The following is a 23,194-nucleotide window of genomic DNA, read 5'->3' on the forward strand; positions in this document are numbered from 1 at the left end:
CCCTTTAGGAGTAACTAAAAAACTTTTTATTTTTTAATTTTTTTTTAATTTTTGAAGCAGCTTTTTAACACACAGCAACTGGACAATGAAGAAAACAGACAAGCTGAGGAGGAAATTGTGTTTTCCCAGAGCTCTGTTCCATTGCTCTATCTTTAAGATCCAGTGCCATGTAAAAGATGCTTGATGTTATAATGGCTTATTTGTTTGACACATTGCCAAAATGCATAAAACATTTAAAAAAAATCACATACTACTAGAAATGCGAGAATGTATTTGATCACCGGATGCTCATGGATTTAAGGTTTGAAAGAGAAACTTTCCCTATGTCTTTGTACCTTTTAGGGGGAAAACTAGCATTATGTGACCCAGCTCTTGTGTTAAAGGAGACTGAGGGTTTCTTGTATAAAATAGTCAATAAAAATCTGCATTTCTAACAATATATGTTAAAATGAAAAACTTGAGAAAATATATTTTAATTTATAGACACGTAAGTTTTGAGTTAATCATCTTGAGGCATGTACCCTAAAACACTGAAATCATTTTCATCATGACACAGCGATTTAACCAAGAGCTCAGATGACCTGCCGAGCTCCTACTTTGTCCTCAAAATTTATGTAGCTCCCACCTCTTTTTGCCCTTTTCTCCTCGATGCCATTTCTACTGTTCCTCAAGTTGACAGGTGGAGAACTGAAGGCTCTAGCAAACAGACCCAGTTTCCCCTTGAATGAAAGCATTAATCAAGGTGAAACAAAAACAGGGAAGGAGAGGAAGGAGCAATAGTGTATTTTAAAGCCTGTGGCCTGATTTTCATTAGCATGCTGCTGGCTCTCTTTTAGGTCCACACTGATTTCTTCTGTTTCCAGGACATGTCTGTGAACATTTTAGTCAATGGAACATCTTTTGAATGTCAAACTATGACTTCTATTTTCTTACAGTCAAAACACAGAATTCTATCTCACACATGATCGAAGCCAAGTGAATCATTTTCACAGTAAGTAAGAAGGTCTCCTTTCTCGTGATTAATTCTATGTTTATTTCTTTCAACAAATCACATCAGCACACATGACCTCATGTAATGGCTATGTCTGAGGCTTAGAAGGTCCACATACTTACGTATAGCAAATAATATTGTTATATTACTCTGGTAACTAGCTCTCAGGGACCCCTATGTAGGCAGATCTGCAGCGGCCTCTGTGACTATCATTAAGGGGCTTGTCTGGTCGCAGATGACTGTGTTTAAAACTTCCAACCTATGAAATTTCCTGCCAGCAAACACCATCAGGTCATAAATGTAGTACAAATTGATTCAAATAACAGAATCGAGAGGCCGCTTGGGATCTCTAAAGGTCATTTGATACTGACACATCTAAGCACGGTTATGACTGCTTCAGACAATGAGGTCCCCGATCTGATTTTAAAGTTGTCCCGGGCACTGAATAGTTCTGAGATTCTTATAAAGTCCCTAAGAAGAGTGAACTTCTGGACAACTTATGTTACACATCAGTCTGCTTTCTTCTATGGCACTGTATATTTAGCTATCATATAAAATTGACATTTTGTTGGTCTTGTATATTTTTCTCTAAAGCAATGGTTCTCACTCACGGTTGCACATTAGAGAGGTCTGGAGAGCTTTAAACAAACAAACAAACAAACAAACAAACAAATCAATATCCCAAACCCCACCGCAATCAAATTAAATCAGAATCTCTTTGTGTGCTTTAGCACTAGCATTTTTAAAAACTACCAAGGAGATCTTATTATATGCTACCAAAGTTGAAACTACTGTCCTCATGTATGGCCTTTACTGGTGACAGGTGATTAATCAGTAGTATCTTTGTAGTCTGATGGTAGAATACATATTATGGTTTTTGTTTGTTTTTTAAATTTAAGGTTGCCCTACTTCATTCTTAGTTATTTCTCTGGAATTAGTTTTCAACAAAACAGCCAGAATGATTGTTTTAAAACAAGTGAGTTCATGTTACTTCTCTAACTCCGAATAGTTCAAAGGCTTCCTACCAGTCACAGTCTGAATCTACTGTTGCAAGAAGTAGTGATCTGGCCTATCCCAAGGACCACGTCTCCTACTACTCATGCATTTCTCACATCACCCTCTGCCCACTGCATTTCTAGCTGTTTCAAACTGCCAGGTGGGGTGCCTCTGCCAAGTAGACTGTTCCCAGAGTTTCACAGGCCAGCTTTCTCACTTTTTTTCAGGTCTGTCTATGCTCAAATGTCATCTCTGTGCAGAGACGTTTCCTATCCAAAACAGCCACCTCCTCTCCATGATTACTCTCCATCCACTGACCCTGATTCATTACACTTACCAATACACACACCAATACACTTTGCAAACCAGGAGGCAGCAAACTTTTTTCTACAATTGCCCAGGGAGTAAATCTGTGAGGTTTCATGTGTCTTATAGTCTCTGTCACAGCTACTCAGTTCTGTTCTAGCGCAAAAGCGGCTATAGACAATATGTAAACAAATGAACATGACTGCGTTCCAATAAAGCTTTATTTAAAGAAAAGGCAGAGAGTCAGAGTTGGCAAACAGGCAGTAGTTTGCTGACCCTTGCTGAATAAGTGAAGTTCTGCCACATGTTTGGGTTTAGGTACTGCATTTTCTGTTATTTACACAACTGTCTCTAACTGAAAAAATTCCAAATTGATAATGCACCCAAGTGTAAATTAACAAACTTTAAATGTCATTAGTATTTGCACCAATCTTAGCATTCTTTCAAATTCTAATAGGAACATATACCTTGTATGTTATTTTTGAGTCAAAATTCCACTGAGGGATAGAAACCAAGCTAAAACTCAAGTTCTTTTTTTTTTTTAAAGATTTTATTTATTTGAGAGAGAAAGAGAGGGAGCACAAGCAGGGGGAAGGGCAGAGGGAGAGGGAGAAGCAGGCTCCCCACTGAGCAGGGAGCCCGATGAAGGATTCGATCCCAGAACCCTGGGATCATGACCTGAGCTGAAGGCAGACGCTTACCCAACTGAGCCACCCAGGCGCCCCTAAAACTCAAGTTCTTGTGTCTAGCACTTTGGGGGACTTGTAGCAGATATGACATCAGAAAGCTACAACTAGTTGATTGTGGTTTCATAGAAAGAAGCGTTACATCATCTTCCAAGTACCACTAACCAATTGAGGCAGACTTGGTGCCTCTGTCTTTCTTATACCTGTTTAGTACAGGAAAGAATGTCTTTTCCTTCACAATTCATTTGTGACGAAGAAGCTTATGATAGCTCTAGACACAATCACCTGGTAGAAATGATTTTTTTTTTTCTGGACCAACAGCTTTTTGAACTTACTCTAAGAATACCCTTCCCAGCAGGAGGATAACATGACCATAAAAACAGTTCAGCATTCCTGGAAGTGTATTCCAGTGAACATTGGATCTGTGAGATGATCATAGGTATTGGAATGGAAAAAGTCTTTGGTCAAATAAATTTGAGAGACACTAGTTTCTTTACTGCAGAATTTTCAGAACATCCTAGATAAAAGTAGCTATACATTTTGAGTATCTATGAATTTTCAAGAAAGTCTATAAATACTCTAGAGTATGCCCAAGTTTCTTATTCTGTTTTGATCACAGAAACCTGTTTTACCTATAGTTTATCTTGCAAAAACAGGACTCCATGGAATCTAACTTGAGAAAAACAATTAAATTCTATGCTCACTAAAAGTTATTTGATAATCTCTGGAGGCTTCCCCTGGTATTATTGAGTTTCACAAGTACTACTCATACAAACTGCTTTGTTTATTATTATTATTTGAAAACATGTTAGTAAATATAAAGAGATATGTAAAGTAGTTTGCCTATAAAAATCTTAACATTCTTGTCTCAGCTCTTGTTAATTAACTATATATCTCAATATAATGTCTACAAAGAGTGATGTTACTTTTACATACTTAAAATGCATAGAAATTTAAAGGAGCCCTGCTTATTTTTTTCTGAATCATCTAGTTCTTTTTCTAAATAATATAGAAATACTCCAAAGTAAGCCATGGTCGTGAATCCTAAGAATAAAAGCTCAGTAAGAAAGGACATTAGATGAAAAAGTACACCTAAGGAATACTGTAACTAGTAAGAAGGAAGGAAGTCAATTTAAAAAGACAGGAGAAGTGACAACTACTTCTCTCCAACAATAATTTCCCTGTCACTTTACTACTTAGCATTTTGTGTTGAATTACTTTTACTCTTTATTCACTGTCCACATATATTCCTAGAACTATTTTGCAAGAATAGTGCTTTATTCATACCTCCTCAGAAAGTGAATTCTAATTATGATATGTGATACTAACAAATAGTCCAAACTTAAAATATGTCCTGGCATAATTCTACCAAACTACCATTATGAAAAATTTTATTCATCTTCAATATATTCAAAGCCCCCAAATGGACAAATGTGCAGGATTTGGAAGCCAGAAGAAACATGGTATTCTGTACACATCTCTTTCATCCCCATTTTGTTTTATTGCCCAGTTTGAGTTGAAACTAAAGGAGAATATGAGGGTAATTCCAGGAGCACAGAGACTAGCTTTGCTTTCCCCTTAACATTCATTATCTATAGTTCTTCTAGTAGTTAAAAAAATGGAGCAAAAATTTGAGCTAAAAACAAACAAAAAAACCCCCAAAAACTATAACAAAAAACTCAAGAGAAACAATATATAAACATGTTATAATTCTAATGTCTTGAATTTGTCTACTACACACATTGGTCCTCCATGATTTGTTAAATTATGCTGAACTGATACGAAATCACCCCCCATGGTCACTGGAAGCCTCAAGTTCTAGACTAATTAGCACTTTATCAAGATGTTCAAACAGATGTTAATTTCAAAGAACATCAGTATTAACTAAGAATTAATATTAAGGATTCTAGTGGCTACTTAATTCCAGAAACACGGGCAAAAAGATCTTCTTGGAGAAAATGTAATGCTTCTCTCAGCCTTTGTATGACAGTGAGCATTATGAATATCCAAAACGCGGCTGTTGTATTGCATTTCTCTCCTTCCCCTTAACCCAGGATTTACTGTTCTTATTTAGATGCAAGCTTAGCCAGCAATATCCTGCAGTTATCCAGAATCTGCAAAACACTGTATTAGTCAAATCTGTGATATAAATACACCAATATATTTTTAAGCTTTAGTGTAGATCCATAATGCACAAATTCTTCTTAATAAGCAAAGCAAAAATATTTCAGAATCATAAACTCAGAGGATAGGCTTAGAGTTCCCAGTCTTAAGTAGATAGAATCAAATGAGTGACAAAGAGAAATTTGCAATGATTGATGTGGTAGGTTTAGGTGCATTCTACACTTCCAAAGGCATGAAGAAAATCACTGTTAAAAACTTTAATGTGTTATTTTTAAAACCAACATAATACTGACTCTGATTAATTCAAGCTACCATAGTTTTCTTCTCACAAATTTGTCTTGATGCAGTTATTTTTTATTATAAAATATTATTCCACTGCACTCTGCACTTTCTTAAAATTATAAGAATACAAGTATTATTCAGTGTTAGAAGAGATTCAGAGTGATTATTTGCAGTATTTAGTGACAGTTAACAGTTTATGAAAATTTTCAATGTAATATGAAAAACAGTCATCTCACTTCAGTAATAAGTTTTTGCTTTATTCCTTCAATTACATTTCTTATTCGTTTGTACATTTCCATTTTCTTTATTTCTCTAACTGGAGGCTCTATAAAAGCTAGTCCCATTTTCTTCATTGACAAGGCATTATAAACCAATAATCATAATACCCATACGATTCTAGACTTTTCCCTTATTTCTCCTCAAATGTGTACTCCATTGCATCTAACAGTGCAGGGACTATGTATTTAATCATTGCTGAGTCACTTGTTCTTTTAGGTATATTGTTCATCTTTTGATTATAAGGCTGTTTTTTTTTTCTGCTTGCTTTTAAGATTACCCTTTTGAATTTTAAGTTTTATTACAACTACCCTAAAAGTGAATATCATTGTATTTATTATATTTTTTAAAGATTTTATTTATTTATTTGACAGAGAGAGACACAGCGAGAGAGGGAACACAAGCAGGGGGAGTGGGAGAGGGAGAAGCAGGCTTCCCGCGGAGCAGGGAGCCTGATGCAGGGCTCGATCCCAGGACCCTGGGACCAACACCTGAGCCGAAGGCAGACGCTGAATGACTGAGCCACCCAGGCGCCCCATTGTATTTATTCTTATCTGTATTTGTAACATTCTTGAAATTGTCTTTTAACCTGTTCTGGAAATTTTTTTTTTTTTTTTTAGATTTTTAAAATTTATTTATTTGAGAGGGAGAGCAAGCGAGTGAGAGAGAGCATGAGCAGGGTGAGGGGCAGAAGGAGCAGCAGACTCCCCGCTGAACAGGGAGCCCGAGGTGGGGCTCAGTCTGGGATCATGATCTAAGCCAAAGGCAGACACAACTCACTGAGGCATCCAGGCGTCCCTGTTTTGGAAATTTCTTTTTTTCTTTTTTCTTTTTCTTTAGGAGTAAACAGTCAATTTTATTGGGCTCAGACCAGGAGTCCGTGGGTCTTGAGGACTTGTGTGTATTTCTCAATTTTTCTTCTGGTAATGGATCTTGACCTTCTCCTTCCTCTTCTCCTCCAGGGTGGCTGTTACTGCCTGGTACTTCCAGCCAACTTCGTGAGCAGGGCACCCCAGGTAAGCAAACTTCCGTGTAGGCTTCAGGTGCACCACCTTGAGGGCAGCAGGAACCACCATCTGCTTTTTCTTGTTCCTGGGGTGGCGGGATCCCATCAAACATATGAAGGTGGTCCAGGGCAGCCTGGCATTGCTTGGTCTTGTGGGGCAGCATGCCTCTCACTGTCTGCCAAAAGATGCGGCTGGGTGCTTGGAAGTGGTAGGGGCCAAGGATGGTTTGGTGTTCACGCGGAGGAAGGCCAGGTACTTCAACTTGTTCTTGTAGAAATTGCCAGAAATGTTGATGCCCTCACAGCACACGATTACAAGCTTCTGACCCAGAAGCACCTCTTTGGCCACAACGGCCGCCAGGCAGCCCAGGAGATGGCCTTGGCCATTGAGCACCATGACCTGCTCCTAAGCCATTTTTGGCAGCCTCCTGGGAAAGGGTTTTGGAAAATTCTTGACCATATTCTCTTCAACTATTGCTTCTGTCCTTTTTTCTATCAACTCACCTCTAGAAATCAAATTACTTGTTGTTAATATTTTTTAAAAAGATTTATTTATTTATCTGACAGAGAGAGCACAAGCAGGGGGAGCAGGAGGCAGAGGGAGAAGCAGACTCCCTGCTGAGCAGAGAGACTGATGGGGGCTCCATCCCAGGACCCCGGGATCATGACCTGAGCTGAAGGCAGAAACTTAACTGACTGAGCCACCCAGGTGCCCCTGTTGCTAATATTTTTAATATTGCATTTAAAAATTCCATTGTTTTATCTGTGACTAAGCCTGGCTACTACTGATTTTCTAGGTCACTAAGTTAAATCTTTTATAAAACTTGTCTATTAAAATCTTAATTCCAGTCATGTAGGTTTTATACCTAGAATTTCCATTTGATTCTTTCTTAAAATTTCTGAAGTATTTATTTTTTGAAAGAGCATGTACATGAGCAGGGGACAGGGGAGGAGTGGGAAAGGGAGAGAGTCTTAAGCAGGCTCCATGCTCAGTGTGGAGCCTGAGGCAGGGCACGATCCTCACAACCCTGAGATCATGACCTGAGCTGAAATCGAGTCAGATGCTCAATGCACTGAGCCACCCAGGCGCCTCCCACCCCCAATATGATTCTTTTTAATAGATGCCTCTGGTGAATTTTATGGATATCTTTGTTAAAATTCTCTATTTTATTGTTTGTTGTCTTCAATATTGTAACCAGTTTTTTTTTATTATGTTACGTTAATCACCATACATTACATCATTAGTTTTTGATATAGTGTTCCATGATTCATTGTTTGCATATAACACCCAGTGCTCCATGCAGAACGTGCCCTCTTTAATACCCATCACCAGGCTAACCCATCCCCCCATCCCCCTCCCCTCTAGAATCCTCAGTTTGTTTCTCAGAGTCCATAGTCTCTCACGGTTCGTCTCCCCCTCCGATTTCTCCCCCTTCATTTTTCCCCTCCTGCTATCTTCTTCTTCTTCTTCTTCTTCTTCTTTTTTTTTTTTTAACATATAATATACTATTTGTTTCAGAGGTACTGGTCTGTGATTCACAGTCTTACATAATTCACAGCGCTCACCATAGCACATACCCTCCCCAATGTCTATCACCCAGCCACCCCATCCCTCCCACTCCCCACCACTCCAGCAACCCTCAGTTTGTTTCCTGAGATTAAGAATTCCTCATATCTGAAACATGTCTTTCTCTGATTGACTTATTTCGCTCAGCATAATACCCTCCAGTTCCAGCCACGTTGTTGCAAATGGCAAGATTTCATCCCTTTTGATGGCTGCATAATATTCCAATGTGTGTGTGTGTGTGTGTGTGTGTGTGTGTGTGTGTGTGTGTGTGTGTGTGTGTGTATCACATCTTCTTTATCCATTCATCTGTTGACGGACATCTTGGCTCTTTCCATAGTTTGGCTATTGTGGACATTGCTGCTATAAACATTGGGGTGCACATACCCCTTTGGATCCCCACATTTGTATCTTTGAGGTAAATACCCAGGAGTGCAATTGCTGGGTCGTATGGGAGCTCTATTTTCAACTTTCTGAGGAACCTCCATACTGTTTTCCAGAGTGGCTGTACCAGCTTGCATTCCCACCAACAGTGTAGGAGGGTTCCCCTTTCTCCGCATACCCGCCAACATCTGTCGTTTCCTGACTTGTTAATTTTAGCCATTCTGACTGGTGTGAGGCGGTATCTCATTGAGGTTTTGATTTGGATTTCCCTGATGCTGAGCTACGTTGAGCACTTTTTCATGTCTCTGTTGGCCATTTGGATGTCTTCTTTGGAAAATGTCTGTTCATGTCTTCCGCCCATTTCTTGATTGGATCATTTGTTCTTTGGGTGTTGAGTTTGATAAGTTCTTAATAGATTTTGGATACTAGCCCTCTATCTGCTATGTCATTTGCAATTATCTTCTCCCATTCTGTCGGTTGTCTTTTGGTTTTGTTGACTGTTTCGTTTGCTGTGCAAAAGCTTTTTATCTTGATGAAGTCCCAATAGTTCATTTTTGCCCTTGCTTCCCTTGCCTTTGGCGATGTTTCTAGGAAGAAGCTGCAGCTGAGGTCAAAGAGGTTGCTGCCTGTGTTCCCCTTTAGGATGTTGATGGACTTTTGTCTCACACTGAGGTCTTTCTACTATTTTGAGTCTATTTTTGTGTGTGGTATAAGAAAATGGTCCAGTTTCATTCTTCTGCATGTGGCTGTCCAATTTTCCCAACACCATTTGTTGAAGAGACTGTCTTTTTTCCATTGGACATTCTTTCCTGCTTTGTCGAAGATTAGTTGACCATAGAGTTGAGGGTCCATTTCTGGGCTCTCTATTCTGTTCCATTGATCTATGTGTCTGTTTTTGTGCCAGTACCATACTCTCTTGATGATGACAGCTTTGTAATAGAGCTTGAAGTCTGGAATTGTGATGCTGCCAGCTCTGCTTTTCTTTTTCAACATTCCTCTGGCTACTCGGGGTCTTTTCTGGCTCCATACAAATTTTAGGATTATTTGTTCCATTTTTTTAAAAAAAAGTTGATGGTATTTTGATAGGGATTGCATTGAACGTGTAGATTGTTCTTAGTAGCATTGACATCTTCACAATATTTGTTCTTCCAATCCATGAGCATAGAACGTTTTTCCATTTCTTTGTGTCTTCCTTTGAATCTAACTAGTTTTTTTTTTTTTTTTTAAGATTTTATTTATTTATTTGACAGAGAGAGACACAGTGAGAGAGGGAACACAAGCAGGGGGTGTGAGAAAGGGAGAAGCAGGTTTCCTGCAGAGCAGGGAGCCCAATGCAGGGCTTGATCCCAGGACCCTAGGATCATGACCTGAGCCACAGGCGGACACTTAACAACTGAGACACTCAGGCGCCCTCTAACCAGTTTTTTAAAGTTTATGACTGATAACTTTAATATCTCGATCACTTGTGCATCTATTTGTTATTTGCTTTTCTTTTCTCCTGTTTCTCAGTATGCCTGGATATTTTTTTTTAATGGACTGAAGATTTTATTGTTTTTATGGTCATCTCTCATTTATTTCATTTGAAGTTTCTGGCAAAATTAATTATAGAAAAGATACATATAAGTTGTATTATGTTTTTGTAGGCATGTAGCATAAATAGCTCTTATATAGTTTATTCAGCATGCGCATACATTATAAGATTTTAGAAAAAGGTGTTAGAAGCCTATCAGATTAAATATGCTTTCTGTTGTTTACCCAGATATTAAAAACTCTAGCTTTTCCATATAGATGCCATTCTATAACATCCAGAAGTTAATTTGTCTTTCATGGTAATTTTAGATAGGAGATAACTCCAGTGTGAGTTTCCCATAAGTACCTGGATATTTTTGATCATCTGTTAGAAATTTTGAATGAAATACTGTAGAGACTCAGGATAATATTTTCTTCCTTCAGATAGAGTTCAACCTATTTGCTGGTAAGCATCTATAGTGGGGGCCAATCACATTAATTCAACTGGGAACTGAGTTACCTTTTGGCCAGGTTGAAGTTTTGGTAAGATTTATTGTTTCTGGTTAACTCCCCGTCTAAGTGTGTTACCCTCCAAGGATTCCAAGTGAGAAGTGAGGGGTTTACTGATCAACTTCTCCTTGGTTAGACTTGCTCTTCAGTTTTTCTCTCCGTACCATATGGCTGCTGAAAGCTCTTCTTGGCTTCTTGCTCTTTGGTCCTGCATAGGCTTAGAATGCAGTAATGTCCTAAATGTAAAACCTTGTGTATCAGGCCCATTTTCCTGTGCCCCCTTCTCCATGGAATATATTCCTCATGTCCTGGCTGTTGTGACACCTCTCATGGCCAATATTTGTCTCTCTTTAATATGAGACTGCTGAAAACTCTCTTTGCCTTCTTGCCTTTTAGCAGTGGCTCTCTTCCTCATTTCTGTCTCTTTTCTCTCATTTAATGCTTGAGAGGATGAGGAAATAGTCTGAGAAGAATGTCACCTCACTGTAGTTGGGGCCACCTCTCCGCAATTCCCTTGTTCCTGATATCTTGAACACTAATCCCTACCTGCTTCAATAGCTCCCTGATGCCTTCATATATAGTTTCTTTTGTATTTATTTTCTAGCATTACTAATATTTTTGGTGGGAACATTGGTTTGCTATGAACTGTTCTATCACGGGCAGAATTTTAAATCTCTATTTGGCTTTAAGTTGGCAGATTCTGATAGACTCCATGAAAATTGAAAAATTAAACTCTCTGTCACAGTTTTGGAAAAAGTTGGAATGAGGCTCCTGACCCATTTATAGATGTATCAAACTGATGTTTCAAAAAGAGCATATACATATTGAATCCTAAAATGTAGTGAAAAGGAGACCTAAAACATAAATATATTGTATCTTTAGGAAAAATTTACCAGAAAAACTGAAACTAAGGAAGACAAAAGCAAAATATGAAAAATATATGAAAATATAATTAGAGAAGAAAATTATTTGTTTTACATTTTCTAAGCTAATATTCAAGTAATTGGTGATCTTTCAATATCTTTATTTTGGATTGGCTTTTATAGAAATTCAGTTGAATCAACATCATCAAAAGTGTGTGTGTTGGGGGGCAGAAACTGTAATTTTTAAACTAAGTGTAAGTAATATTAGCCGGTCTCCAAGATGGCCTTGACTTACACTTTAGTTTAAATACGGAATTTGGAAAATACATGACTTTATTCATGAATGTCCTAGTCCTTTCACTTTTTGGGGGGAACTTGTGAACTGAGTGATTTTAATTTGGGGACTGTTTGAGGAGAGAGGGGAGCAGGCAGAGAGATTGAGAGATAGTTGTTTATCTGTTTCATGGTTTGACCTTATTGCAAGCTCTTAGTATCTTTCCACTTCTGTCCAAATCAGTAAGCAGTTGGCCTCAGATTGCTATATTCATTTCATCTTTAACCAGGAAAAGAAAGCAGAATTGTTTTGGAGAAGAGAAGGGAGGGTAAATCAGTGATCTAAAGAAGGAAGCAGGAAGCTCTAGGCACTAACAAACACAAGCCTGTGGTTCAGAGATAAAAGTACAAATACATAGTCTATATCTTCACAGAACTTGTAAACCAGAGAATGGAACAACAGCTGTGGAGCTTATAGTATTTGGCTTTCTACCCTAAACATAGGCACAAAGTAAAGAGCCACTAATTATTAAAGCTATTACCTAGAACAACCCCCAAAAGTAGAACATCTGGTTAATTCCACAAAAACCACAGTAATGAGTAGGGACAAGATTAGTATCTATGACATGCCAGTGACTACAGACTTAACTAGACATTATTGTAGGGAGGCCTCTTTTTCGAGTGATATCATCCTACTCTGAGGTGCAACAGCTGAAAAAGGAAAACAAAACAAAAATAACCCAGACATCCCTCCTTTTCTAGATTAAAAACCTGAGGAATCTGCATACTCAGCACGCAAGAGTTTTCCAGGGAGCCAGACTTAATTCAGCATATCAATGTACTACTGAGAAATACAAACAGAGACACATTTCAAACTCTTGTGTCCATATTTAACATACTTCATCTCTAAGTTAGACTTAGAGAATCCTGAGAAAAAAGCTGGGGAATGGTTTAAGTCATTATGGAATGGGGTGGTTCTTGACTGAAATAGTGATCAACCCACTGGCAAAATCACTATAGGAAAAGATTTGGTAGTATATCAATTACAAATCAGAAAAGTCACAACAAAACAAAAAACTTTTGAATTATCTTCTAAAAATTAAAAAAGAAAAAGGTCCCCAATGGCTAGTTAGTCTTAAATTAGCTTTATGATATTCAGTGAAAGAATGGTAAACTTCCCTCTGGAAAGAATAAGAAATAACACAGACAAGTCTTCCATAACTGAGAACAAAGAAACATGAAAAATGAGACAGAAAATAATATTTGCCCTCAATACCAATGAAATTTCTACCTTGCTCATCATACTGTCCTGGTACCACTTAAGCAACGATCCTCGGGGATGTAAAATACAGGATATAATGTATTTCAGCAAGAGTGTAACGGAATTTAATCTCATGTGTAATATACTACTTTTGGGCATTAAAATACATCCATTTGTTTTCTTTCTCTGTTACTTCCAAATTGTGAGAATTGAAAAAAATAACACTCATTTTTTGTTTTCATCTTCTGATTTCCACAAACCCTTCCCAATGGGCAAAACTTATTGGAAACCATGGCCTAGGCCTGTTCATTTAGCTATGACTAAGATTTAAATCATCACACACTGGAGGCAGAAACCTTTGGCCCTATGTAAATTAAACAAAACTAGGCCTCAGCTCTCATGTCTCTTTTGACTTTAAAACACTCCTCCAACCTTTTACTGTGTTCAGGGCTCAATCTTTCAACTGCATTAACTGAGATATATGCTGTTGAGTCTTTACTTACTAGCAACATTTTCTCCAAATGTTAATTTTTGGAATCTGATCACCCTGGAAGTCTTCTCATCTCCCACACTGAGATTAAAATATATGCTGCTTTTTACTGAACATTTTTGTGTGTATGCATTTGCTGTTAATATCATCCCATTCTTACATTTTCTTATTAGGTATATGATTTATGGTATCAATTTTTTTGTGCCATTGAGTAGTATCTATTTGGCATAAACTAGATTTGGTTCAGGTGGATGTGTGGTTGTAGAGAATTGGTTTGTGATACATTTTCAAATGTTTTATCTTTATTGACCAGATTCACTCAACCATTAAGTGGTGGAGACAGGATTATTGTCCAGGTACTCTGACTTCCAGAGCTTTTACTCTTTACTAATTCTCAAAACTATTTCAAAAAAGAAAAATATAAGTTGTTCATTAGATATTAGTCTTTATTTCTTCTAGGTCATAAACTTATAATAAAATCTTCTTCCTAGATTTTGTCAATTTTGGTTTATGTAGAGAATAGGTTAAGAATTAAAGTACAAGATCATATAACAAAAATTTAATATTGGCTGCCATTTTGGAATAGGTGTTACTGTAGTTTACTTGTCCTTTATTTTTTATTTTTATTTTTTTTCCAGTCAGCCCAGATAAATTGGTATTCCTGATTCTTTGAGAATACTTTGTAAATTATTACAACATGAAAGTGTTCTGCTTACTTAACATTTTTCAGAAAACATACACATATACTCTTTCAGGTTTTAAGAGATTTTAGAATACTATACATTTAAATCCTCCTAAACTTTGCCCCCAGTACACTGAAATATAGGTCCAGAGTATTGACAGCATGGATAAGTAAATGTTTATACGCTTTTTACTCTGAAGAATAGGATTTTAAAAATAAAACTCATCTTGAAAACTACTTCTAGTTGACTTGGTCAACATCAGTGATTATGGCTGGGCGGGCTGCTTACCAGGTGACTCACCCCCTTTGCAATTGCTCAGTCCATGGTATGCCACTGTGGGTATCTACTTACACTCACATGGAAAAAAGGTTGGTAATGAGTCATGAAACCCTGGAATATAAGCATACTTTTAAGCAAAATGCATGGGATTTCCCAGGGTTGAAAAAACAGTTTCTCTCTTGTATCTCCTAAAATGTTTGTTTTTTTTTTTTTTGCAGAATATTAGCTACATTATCCTTAAAATTAATCCCACCCCCATCCTTTCTCCATAATGTTCAGTGTTTAATTTTTCCTTTTAATTTCAGGAACATTCTATCTCAGTTTGGAATATTTTTGGTGCAGATGATGTAGTTTCTAATATACTGCCACAAATGTACAAAAGCAGACTTGACAACAAGGGGAACAACATCGTTTCTTGACCATTTTCTGGAGCTACAGGGGGCTTGCAGGGGAGGGGGGATCTGTGCTTTCCTATTATGGGTCCCTGTAGCCATTTTCTTTTGAGACCAGGATGGACACAGGCAACTGAGGCCAGTTTGCAGGCATTTCATGGATTACTGAGGAGGCCAATTTAATGAGCATCTTGTACCTTACAAGCCACAATCATTCCAGAGGTTAACCTTATGAAGCAATTAAGAAAAATCATCCCAGTATTGTGAAATGACCTAGAATCAGAGATCACTGTCCTTAACAAAGACTCTTTTCATGTAGAAAGTTAAGTATACAGTTGGAGTTGAGTAAATAATAGTCTTTGGAGATGTGCAGATTGGCACATAGCTCAGCTCCAATGAAGCTGATATAATAGAAAGAAATAGAGGTAACTTTTGCCTCTGTAAGAACAAGGAAGGGACATTTGGAACTCATGAGACAATATTTCCAGTGTAATTTGAGGGATAACTGTCTCTTTCAAAGAGAGATTACCTTGATATTTGTTTTAGCTAATGCAGGAAATGCAATTTCCAAATTTTATCTATTATTTACTGGATATTGTATGCACCACAGGCAAACATAGGACAGAAATCGACAAAGAAGATGCAAATCCTGGATTGCTCCTTTGCATGTTAATGGCAAGTTGTGATGTGATGTGAAGAAAAATAAAAATCTTGATCAAAAACACAATGGAGTATTCTCTAACTGAAGAAAACTTTTCAACTTAGTACAGATACAACTTTGTAATACCAGATTACAGGTTTCTTCAACTCTACATTTATTGTGGAAGTCTCAATAATTATATGTGCTATTGAAATTGTCAGTTTTTACTCCCCAAACCTTATCGTAATTCACAACTCTTAATATCATTTTCTTATAAAGTTAAAAATACATTTAAAAAAAATCAAAGAAAATTCTACAACAAAACATTAAAATTAAGGGTAATGAAACCTAGATTTAGTTTTAAAAGAGAATTAGAATTTGAAAAGTAAATTTATTTTTAACTGAAATTGTATACTCTATTTTCTGAACACTTTTTTCTTTTTCTGTATAAGTGTATAAAAGTTTCCTTTAAGTGTATAACTTAATGATGTTTTGATGACTTTTTATTTTAAGGCTAAAAAGTTTTCCTTAATAAGCCTTGCAAAATCAATGGCCATAAACAAATTTTTCCAAATAAAATAATCATCACAACAAAAAGAAAAGATATACATATATGTATATCAGATTTTCTTAAGACTTATTTGAGATAAAGGAAAACATTAAATAAATTTGAGAAAACAAGGTGTATAATTATCTTTTGCCTTATTTCGGTCACATTAAATTTATTTATTGGCTATTTCTTTTTTTTGACAGAGAGAGACACAGCGAGAGAGGGAACACAAGCAGGGGGAGTGGGAGAGGGAGAAGCAGGTTTCTGGCTGAGTAGGGAGCCCGATGTGGGGCTCGATCCAAGGACCCTGGGATCATGACCTGAGCCGAAGGCAGACGTTTAATGACTGAGCCACCCAGGCGCCCCTATTGGCTATTTCTTAACCAGACTTTGCTGACATTAAGCCTGACTTGCTTTCAGTTGCATCCAGCATCCAATTTTGCTTGAGATAGCTTTAGAAATCTTACATAAAAGATGAAAGAAGACTGCAGCAGTAGTTGAAGAGTTATCTAATGAAAAAAGTTAAATACAAGATACAAAATAACTTTTCTTCTTTCTTCTTCTTCTTTTTTTTGGGGGGGAGGGAGGGATGTGGAGGAGGGGAAGAGGGAGAGAATCTTAAGGTGGGGCTTGATCTCACAACACTGAGATTATGACCGAGCCAAAATTAAGAGTCGGACACTTAACCAACTGAGCCACCCAGGCGCCCTCAAATAACTTTTCTTCATACATATACCTTTATAGCTATATTAAAATTAAAAGTTAGTTTATTTTTGAAAATTGTACCATATCATAGCTATACCTACATCTGCCCATAATTTGACTAACTTTAGCACTTATATCTGTTCTGAAATCTAAACATCACCCAGAATGAAAGTGTCACTCAACTCATGTTATTCCATGTTTGGCTAGAGGAGATACTGAAACATTAAAATATCCAGATATCCTCATGTCAAATTGACAATGTGATGGCTAGAGTTTTTACTTTTCAACTATTTCCTGAAGCATTAGATACAAATAATCATCATATAATCACCAGAAGGAAATAAAGTGGCTAACTGAAATTATTTTCCTCTTCTCCAACTTGAGCTGCTTCCATATACTACAGTGATCCCAAACGATCTTAGAATTCAAGCATGCTTGCCCTGGAACTTTGCATATAGCAACACTGGTAACCAAGACCTGGGAATGCTGACTTAGCTGTACATATGATCAATCCAAACCATGCTGATCTCACCTGACCAAATCTTGAGTCTCACAGTTAGTGTACATCTACAGTCATACATGCTTGGTGGTTCTGGGGCTGCTGGGTTACCTCAGTGGGGTATTCCAATGACAAGATCGTCTATCACAGCTGTATTTGCTCAGCTACATCCACAGCTGAACCACCTGCATCTTCCAAATGAGAATGACTGTGATATGAGTAATAATAATGAAATGACAATACTGGCTTATAGCCCTTGCTTTTATTCCTTTCAGAATGAATTCACAGTTATTATCTTACTTGGTCTTCACAACAACCTTTCAGGCAATTTAATCTTTAACAGAAGAACTGAAAAATAGGTAAGTTGACTAGCTCACATCACAAAGAATCTCTTCAGTATTTCCATCAGAATCAGTAGATGAAATATTTTTAAAATATATAACTACTTGTAAAATAAAAAGGAAATATAATTATGTACATGTAATAATTAAATATTCATTTTATCAAAAGATTAATAAAGCAGTCATTTATATTCCAGTTTTTGTTTGTTATAGTTATGAAAAAATAGAGAAATTCCTTATATGCTTACTAACAGAATAGATAGCCCAGAGTATTTTGTTTTTTTTTCAGAGAGAAATGTTTACTGAGTCTAAACTAAACCACCAATTCATTTGTCTGGTTTAAGAAAGCATATCTCATTGGAAATCTCATGACTATCCTCAAAAGAATTTATAGAAATGCCACTACCCCGGTTAGGTTTTCTTTTTATTCAACTTCCTATAATTTGAAACTCAATAGTGCTTCATTACCATTGTAGAAATGCTATTATTTTATAGTTAAACATAATTACAAAAGTGACTTCTTTATCTGCTGAAATATATTTTAGAACCTCTGCTAAAATATGTATTAGGATGTAAAAGATATTGATTTCAGCTAATTGTTTAAGCAAATAAATACATTCTTAAGTTGCAAAATATGACTGCCTTCATTTTTCTTCATGTCCATTCAGCTGACAAACAACAGTTGGGAACACACTGTAAAGGCTGTCTCAGATTGTTAAATTCTTTTGTTCTATGTGCCAAGGTTTGAAATCCTCCTCATGGTTAAATGATAAAATTAAAATGTCTCAGTTGCCATTATACTAGTATTTCTTGAATATGGCATTTTAAAAGAGTGTGGTGAAAAAGGCAGAATTATTTTTTGGACTACGTGCAGTTTGGCTTGTTCATGTAGTTACAAAAAACAAATATTTGTCCAACAAAATGCTGAGAATCATGTCTCCTGGGAAACTTATACAAGGTCATAGTTTCATGAGCATAAAAAAAAAATCTTTTAAAAGCAAACTAGCATGTAATATGAGAAAGTAAAAAAAGTGGTTGGGGAAAAAATTGATTCTGTTGGTTGAAACATCGATTAAGAAAAAAATAAGTCACTGTCTTCTTAAAATACTATATTTACAAACACACTCACAGAGTAATGATCAAATTCCAGCAATGTTACAGAGGAGGGAGGAGTCAGACTTGGAACAAAACTGCTTGAGGGTACATAATGGTAAAGGGGGTGTGAAAGAGCCTAATATTGTAGAATGTGCAGTATTGGGATAAGATTTGCTGAAGGGTACATAGATGGTGAAGATTATGAAGGATAGACAAGCGTGGCTGTGACTTCTATCAACTCTCGGATCCTGTTGGTTTCATTCCCTAGCGAATCGCCATGTGCCAAGTGCCTGACACATTGAGGACTCTCAACAATTACTTCTTGAATGACTGAATTAGTACATAGTAAACAATCTAGTTAGACAAAGCTATGATCATTGATTTGATATCAGAATCTGTAGACAGTTCATCACCTCAAATTAGGTGAAATGACTCCTCTGTTTATAAATTGAACAAAATGACTCTTTTGTTAATAATAGCAAGTATTACAAACAAATATCACAAGCATGAAAATATTTTCCCTTGGTAAAGGAAAAGGGAGATGGCATGCTGTGCAAACAGAATCATTTGTGTTCAGATACCCACACGGTACACTCCTTGCCCACACAGAAACATACTTCGCTGGGATGTTAAAATGTGAGTATCGTATCATGTTACTCTTCTCTTCAAAACTTTCCGAAGGCTCACGTGACATTCAAGGTAAGAGCCACAGGTCCCAAAGATTCTCACTTCTTGGAGCTTATCTCCTTCAGGCTTCATCTACCTCACTCTGCTCCAGCTGCACCTGCCCCCCCCCCCCCACCTCCCCGCAGCTCCTATTTTAAGCCATTCCTGCTAGCTGTGTCCACTGACTCTGCAGTTTCTTCACCCACACCCACACCAGCAAAGCTGGATCACTCTCTTGTGTCCTTTAGGTCTTTACTCCAATGTCACCTCAGTGGGGCATTTTTTGGCAACCCTGTCGAAACTTGCATTTCCTATATTTTTCCTGCCTTATTTTCACGTATCACTATATACTTTCCTACATATTGTATTTATACATTGTTTATATTATCTGTCTCTCTCTCTACAATGTAAGCTTCACGAAGGTAGGAATTTTTGTCTGTTTTGTAGTTGATTTGTCTATTGTTTGTATCCTAAACCAAACACTGTTTGGAATACAACGTATGTTGTATTAATGAATGAACAAATGAACAAGTTAACCAAATTTTTAAAAATTGGGGGACTTTCTGGTTAGCTTTCATTTCAAAAATTTTAAAAGATGCAAATTGATTGAAATGATAACTATTAAATGAAATGACAACTATTAAAAGGGAAAAAAAAAAAAAGCTTTGTGTCCAAAAAAGGAAAACATCATTTCTTTTCCAGGTATCACACAACAGAGTTTTTGGTCACAGAAAAATCTTAGATTAGGTGTTCTTAATCTGGAGTTCATGGATCCCTAACAATTTCAGAAGGGGTCTCTGAGCCTGTATATTTTTAGGTCAATTTGTGTTATGTACAGTACTTATTTCACTGGTAAGATGGACTATAGCCTCTATCACATACTGAAAGACAGTGTTTACAAAAGTATCGTCTCTTTACCATCTATGTTGGTATAACCAGGGTGGGAGGGGGTGCTTATAAAAATTGTATATTCCTGGGCCCCTCTCCAGACATATTGAAACCAGAATCTCTGGATGATTGACCCAGGATATTATGTTTTGAAGTAAGTTTCCAGTTGATTTTTATCAAAATTTGACTTCAGCATTCACTGCCTCCAGTAGGTGGTGATCCCTAGAATACAATAAGCATTTCATATGGTTGTTTCCCAGGTTACACAGCATCACTTACATTTGATTGTCTCAGCAGACCAGTGAGGTCTACAACGGTAGATAGCTCTTCTCCTCATTTCCCTGGCAAGGGGACTCTTGTTCAAGGAGAAGTGATTTGACCTAGTTCTCAAAGTCAAGTCCAAGTTTTTTTCACTACCTGTTTACTTTCTGAAGATAAGTGACTTCCACAAACCATTCAAAAGTGTCTTCCTAATATTGTAGAGATAGCATTTCTAGTAGCACTCAAGACCTTTACTGAATTTTTCAGTGTTATCAAGTAAATATGTCGAGCTAGGGAGATAAAACGACCCAGGCAAAATGAAACTGTAGAAGCACTACTGCATGATACCTCTATGTAGTTGATAAACATTTGGGCCTCTTCTCTAGATGGTCCCTTTATGTTGCATCTCTCTACTGTTTCTGTTGACTTTGCCCTTTTCTTCGCAATGATTTTTGCTTTCATGACCAGCATCACACAGCAGTGCTTGTAGGCCAAGAGTTTCACATGTAAAGCTTTTCAGCCTTCCCTACATTGCCCTTGAAAGCAGGATTTATGTCCTTATATCTCTTTTTTATGGGATTTGACCTCAAATAAGATGGTTTCTGTGGCCCCTCAGGTCTGAAAGCTGGGATCAGATCCAAACGTGTTTCCACTAACGTTTATTGAGCACCTACTACAGTAATGTTCTAGGTACACACTGTTCCATCTTTATATTAAGCTGCAGAAAATCAGTTTAAGACAACACAATAAAATCTGCAGTGTTTTCAACAGGTTTGAATGGCTGCACTGCTTTATTTTGTAGTTGTCATAATTAAAAACACTGCCCATTTTTAGAACACACCTCAATTGTTTTAGATGATCTGCCCTGAACTCAAAGATGGCATTTAAAATCTTTGTTCTTGATACACTTTTATTTCTCTGCACAATTCTTCAGTTGCACTCAGCATTTTATTTTATTTACTTATTTGAGAGAGAGAGAGAGAGAGTGAGAGGGAGAGGGAGAGAGAATCTGAAGCAGACTCCATGCTCAGCACTGAGCCCAGTGTGGGGCTCGATCCCACAACTGCAAGACCGTGACCTGAGCAGAAACCAAGAGTTGGATGCTTAACTCACTGAGCCTCCCAGGTGCCCTGCACTCAGCATTTTAAAATGCGTTCCCCTTCCTCAGAGTATTGTGACTCCTTAATCTATGTGTATATAGTGTACTATGTCCCACTCACATTGTTTGACAAATGGTTACTGAATAAAAGAATAAAATGAAATTACTTTATTTATTTTTAAAGATTTCATTTATTTATTTTAGAGAGAAAGCATGAGAACAGGGGGAGGAACAGAGGGGGAGGGAGAGGAAGAGAGAAAGAATCTCATGCAGACTCCGTGCTGAGCAGGGAGCCCCACATGGGGCTCAATTTCGTGACCCCGAGATCATGACGTGAGCTGAAACCAAGAATCGGAGGCTTAACTGACTGAGCCACCCAGGCGCCCCAAAACAAAATTACTTACTTGAAAAGTCATCATTTTTATGGCTATTTTGTTAGATTATTTAAAACATGCTCCTGTCAAACAAATATGATTATATATTATGACATATGCTCCTGTCATGTTGTATTATAATAATGACTAGAAAATTCTTAGATATTAAATCAGGAGTGATGAAGCCAGAGGTGAGATGTATCTTACAAAAGATATAAAATGAAGTAGAAAATTATTTTATAAATATCAGCCATAAGAGGAAAAAAAAGAGAGAGAAGTGGTATAATATTAATTTATTTTTAAGGGAGCAGGGCAGCTGTAGTTACTTTACTTGAAGAATTTGGTGTTATAGGAAATTCTAAGGATACCAAGGAGAATAAAATACAAGCAGTTTTCCAGAGGGAATGCATGGATAAACAAATAATGCTAAGTGAGACTGAAAGTAAAAACAAAGTTCACACAAACCCTTATTGGGAATCTAGCGGTTTTAGCTGCACTCACCCCTCCTCCCCCACCGAGAAGTAATTCAGCCTTTACTTTTGGCCTCTGTATTATGATATAGTGTGAGAATAGTTGAAAAGAGGAATTATTCATCATTTCTCCAAATTATCATAATTTACCATTTTCTCCAAAACACTTTATTAAAGCATAGAATAGGCTCAAGAAGAACCAACACAAACCACAAGGATGAAGAGTCAAGCAACAGTTGTATGAGAATTGTGACCCTCTGTGCAAGTCTCTAGGTCACCAGTGGACACTGGAAAAATCCTCCAATGTTGGGAGAGGGCTATTACAAAGCCCTTTACAAAACAAAGCAGAATGCTTTTAGGGACTACAAAACACAAAGTTTAAGTCATATATGGATATACAACAATCAAATGTCATCAGTTAAGAATTTAAATTCTGGCCAAAATTTAAGCAGTAGAAGCCTATTACCATTAGGTGTGGTGTGCAACTTCAGTGGAGCAATTTTGGCAAGATTCGTAATTTTAGAGTTGGAGGGAGTTTGCACAATCATCTAGTCTCACTCCCTTGCTTTATAGATAAGGGACATATCTATATGAAAGATAAAGTGAGTTTCCCAGGGTCAAATTGGGTAAAAATTAAAACACAGAACTCCTAACTCCCAGCCCACTGCGATTTCTACTAATTGAAGTTTTGATTTTTTGGAGCCTTGATAAGATATAGTCAATAAAATGTT

At 37.0% G+C, this 23,194-nt stretch overlaps 1 protein-coding gene and 1 pseudogene across 2 annotated transcripts in view; both read right to left on the bottom strand.

Moving 5' to 3' along the window:
* Positions 1-23,194, bottom strand: part of DLC1 (DLC1 Rho GTPase activating protein) — a 419,617-nt gene that overhangs the window by 346,619 nt on the left and 49,804 nt on the right. The gene's annotated exons all lie outside the window — the stretch shown is intronic.
* On the bottom strand, positions 6,570-7,082 carry LOC113924456 (annotated as a pseudogene).

The sequence above is a fragment of the Zalophus californianus genome, chromosome 2 (genome assembly GCF_009762305.2).
Source record: "Zalophus californianus isolate mZalCal1 chromosome 2, mZalCal1.pri.v2, whole genome shotgun sequence".
Taxonomy (NCBI): domain Eukaryota; kingdom Metazoa; phylum Chordata; class Mammalia; order Carnivora; family Otariidae; genus Zalophus; species Zalophus californianus.